Source organism: Meleagris gallopavo, chromosome 22 (genome assembly GCF_905368555.1).
Source record: "Meleagris gallopavo chromosome 22, MGAL_WU_HG_1.1, whole genome shotgun sequence".
In the NCBI taxonomy this organism is placed as follows: domain Eukaryota; kingdom Metazoa; phylum Chordata; class Aves; order Galliformes; family Phasianidae; genus Meleagris; species Meleagris gallopavo.
Window position 1 is genome coordinate 12,182,258 of NC_139425.1, and position 4,601 is coordinate 12,186,858.

Here is a 4,601-nt window from a genome sequence, read left to right on the forward strand (position 1 = left end):
GTCAGCTCAGCCTACAGAACGCATTCCTTCCTGGCTCACAAATGACACCGCACAGCAGCACGGACACCTGGTGCCCCACGTGCCATCATTAAGGCATCCTCACACAGAGGGGAATAACTGCATTGAAAAAGAGAGCGGATGGACGTCTGTCTGGTGCCAGAGAAGGCAGAGGGCAATGGGACGGGACAGAAAGCCAGACCAACATTGTGTTCTGAGCTGCAAACAGGACCCCACTCTTCACAAACTGCCCGCCAGGTCCCAAGGCAACCCTATGAGGTGATGGGCTGTAGCCTGGGGTAATGTCTTGAGCTGCTGCCTGCGTCAGGACGTGGCCTGGAGGGTGCAGAAGGCTCTGCCAATGGGACAGCCACACAACGAACACAAATTGGCCCCAATGAGCAAACAGGGACACAGAGCCCTCCATCCCACCAACGGCTCTTACACAAAACACTGCTCTGATTTCTGTCAGCAGAAGAAACAAAGGAAAACTGGATGAAGGAGTGCTGGTGCAGTCTGACAGATGAATGCCTCTGCAAGAGAAAGGGGACATTTTTCACTAAGTGTGTCCTTAACTTTTAATGAAAGCTCTTAGAGAAGTGATGCTGACAAGCACTGCACAAGGGCTGAGTGGCTGCTGGGTGCGGCAGAAAGAGCTGATAGGGCAGCACTTGGATGCAAAGAGAGAATGTCATTTTCGGGGTCACAGTGAAATCGGTTCTTTCCCCCAGATAAGCTCTGTGGTCAGTTTGCAAATTGAAAGCTGTCACTGACCTGTGTGAGATACTTCAATCCACGTGGAGTTAAATGCTCGACAAAACCACAGCTATGAAGCTGTTAGCAGTACCTCCAGTCCTGGGCAGCTGGATGGATGTTGGATTGAAATCCTGGCTCACAGGCAGAATTCCCATTGACTGCAGATGGATCAGGATTCCATTTTTCTTCTTCATTTTGAAGGCTGGTAAACTTTAAAACACAGAAAAAACCCACCCAGCCCAACTGTAATTTCTAGCTGTCAGGAAGGAATTCTATCAGTCCCATCTTACAGAAGGAGATCTGTGCTGTCTAGCACTAATCAGCTCCATATTTGTGAAGCCTTCCAACAAAACACTTCTTGTTTATGGTTTGTATTCATCTTAGGACGTCCTGATTTCAGACCCTCTGTGGATTGTAATATATACACAGCCCTTTTATTTTTAAACGCAGCTATGAATCTGCTTGGCAGGGTCACCACAGTTTAAATCTTGAACAAAATATACCAACTGCAACTGGCGTCTGGGCTGCAAAGCAAGTGAGATGGGACACTTAAAGACAATTGTGTTCGTTCAGCTTAGCTAATAATAGGACATTAATAAGAAATATTTTAATCTAACAAACATCGTTTTAAAGAGAAGAACACTGAAAGCTTTTTCTTGGCCAATTTCATAGGCATGTGATGATCTCATGGTGTGGAAGCTGGAGACTGAAGCAGAAGTTTGGAGGCTGTAGTAAACCTGCCTTAGCAAACAGCATGCATTTTCCCACCGCCCAGCCCTGTATTCCCACTAGATAGAGGATAAATTTGCATTTACTTCCAGAAAAAGCATTGAAATAAAATTTTAGAATACTCTTACAGAATGAGTGGTATCCATTGAAGCTTATTACTCACTAACCAGTTTTATCAGCAGGATGCCCCTATATTCCACTATCTCCAGCACATCTACTCATGTCTCTTCCAGTTCTGTCCTCCTGGTGGCTGTTGGGGTTGTATACATGTGTGCTTCTTCTCTGAGGGACACCAGTCCCATTTTCTAGATTTTAAGCTGCTGCACTCTCATTTGCCCCAGCAAGGTTATAAACCATTATCTAACCCGAGCTCAGCTTCACACAGATATAATAGCCCTGAAGACACACAGTTTTAAGAAGTCCTGAGGAAAAGATGGTTGGAGAGGCAAAACCTCCAGTGAACACCCTTGCAGAGTGGAATGGCACTGGGAGCACATTCAGGTCAGGAGATGGGTGAGGAACTGTTCGGAAATAAATGTCACCTTTTACTGCAATGTGCACGTGGCAGGGGAGAAAAAACCCAGCCCAAACTCACCTCTGTAGCTCCAATTCATGGTCCTCCAAGGAGGGACAAAGCCACAGTGTCAGCACCTCTGGGCCTCCTCCCAGCTCAGCTTGGTTCATCAGCTGCCGTACTGCTTGTCGGGCTGCATCACGGGCCTGGTGCTGCTTGTCTCTGGGGAGCAGGTAGTTCACAGGATCTCCTGTGGGACTGTGTGAAATACCAACGTCTGACTTGGTGCAAGTAGGGAACAGAGCTGTGGTACTGAGACTGACAGCAGGCTGATCTCCAGGGAGTTCAAATGTACGGACAGCCTCGGATTTTCGGTGTTGGAGGTACAAATATTGAAAGTACTGAATGCTGTGCCAGCGTGCAGAAGGACAGAGAGCTCGCAGGGCTGCACAACAGGACAGAAAGCCTCACAGCCCCTGCCAGTGGTGCGTATCTGGGCCAGGTTTCATGACCAGCCTACGATTACTGGATTGCATGAAGGAAGCTGTTCAATCTCACTCCAGTTCTTGGCGGCCAGGTTCCACAACACATACAAAGTATCCCCCTATAATACAGCTGACACTAACTAGAGCCTTTTTAGGCACTTCAGAAGAAAGGCCAAGGCTTGAACTTCATGGAAACAGAACTAGCTGCTCTGTGAACTCCTCAGAACAGAGGCACATGGATGCAATGTGCGGGGACTTAAATGGCATCTCAGAAACAGAGGAGGTTTCAAACTTCTGCAGTCTTCAACTTTCACCAACATTCAAATTCACCTACATTAAAAGAAAATTAAATTGCCCTCCCCCACAAAAAGAAAACCACAACAAAGCAAACATCCTCCAGCAAACTATTTGCTTGAATCTATTAAAACTTGCCAAGTCAACGTTCCAGTCTCAACTGTCTACCCCGGCCTGCCAACAACAGAAGTGTCCATTTTTTCCTCCTCTTTTTTACATTAACAAAAGTCAATTGTGGCGATGAATTGCATCACACGTCGGCAATATATCACATTCCTTCACAGCTGTTTTTTGTAAAGGGAAGGAAAAGACCTCATCAGTCACTGACAACACTTCCATAGACCATAAACAAAACTTTAAGAACTCCATCCACAAAGTCAGGATGGTAAACTACCAAACAGAATTCCTTCTGATGAAAGGGAGCAGCACAAACGATCAATTCCAGAAAATAAACCCAAGTGTATACAAAGCATTAGTATATTAACCAAATCATGGTAATCATACACTTATTTTAATAGCTGAGCAGGTCAGATGGAAAAGAAGCAACCTCTGTAATGCCTCAATGAGCAGGAAAGTTCATTACTGAGTCAGCAGGTAGGCCTCTGCCTAACGTGCTATCAGGGAAAGGGAATTTCTCTGATAAAATCAGTACTGCACATGGCCTTTTCTCACATTCCTCAGCAAAGTCACAGCTAAATCAAAAGCACTAAGGTAATTCTTAAAGCTGATTTAAATGAAAGAAAAATGCAATCCTATAAATAAGACTTTAACCCATATTGCCAAAACAGAATCAGATTGCAAGCAAAAGGACTGCTGTGGTCTATCTTTGTGTGCAGAAACTTCATTCTCTGTAACTAACACATAACAAACAACAAACAAATACAAAGCAGAAAGAAGAAAGCTGATAACGAGACATGCTTACCAAAGTGTGGCTGCTCACCTCCTGGAAGCTCAAGTAAGCCCCAAATTGTTTGCTGTGATATGTAGACCCATCAACAAAAATGCATATAAACTCTACAGAGAGCCAATGTTTAATTATACCTATCAAAATAAAAATAAAATCCCAGCAGTTTCTTTCCACACACCTGAACCAAGAAGATCACCTACACAGATATAAGCACAACACTTGCATTTCCAATTAACTATTGCCAATTAAAAATGGGGACACTTTTCAAAAGAAATGATGAGGATTAATCAATCACTTTCATACAGAAAAGTAATGCTGTAGCATCACACACTGGTTGTAAGAGCCATCTACCTTCTGCACTCCTATTCTGGTTGGTTTGAGCCAACATCACTAAAGCAGACTTTAATTTTTAAAAAGGAAGAAGGAAAGGTGAAAAGCCTCCATGGCTCTTCCTGGTCATTGCAGGTATTACAGAATTCAAATATTCAGCTACTAAATCATTGCTATGGAATAGCAACATTGTAATAGGACTCCTGGATGTGAAGAAAAGCTAAGAACAAAAGGGCTACAGGAAACCCCATGATAATACACTATGATGGAAAGATATTCTGTTTTAACACTAACAAAATAAGCGTTTATATGTCTGTGCAACTGAACACAAAGGGTCACAGTTACGATACGCCCCATCAAAATGTGTATTACTTGAAAATGCCTAAAGAATCTTGAGGAAAGTTGAATTTCTGTGCTGAAATGAAGACTTCAAATACAGTAGCACCAAACATCAACAGGAGAGCAGGCAGATCCTCCTATCCTCATTCTCCTTCTGAGACTAGTTACTGTAGCACACATACAACTGGGGAAACAACAAAGAAACACAGGGTGAATAATCCATCATTTCAGCATGCTGATACAACACGGA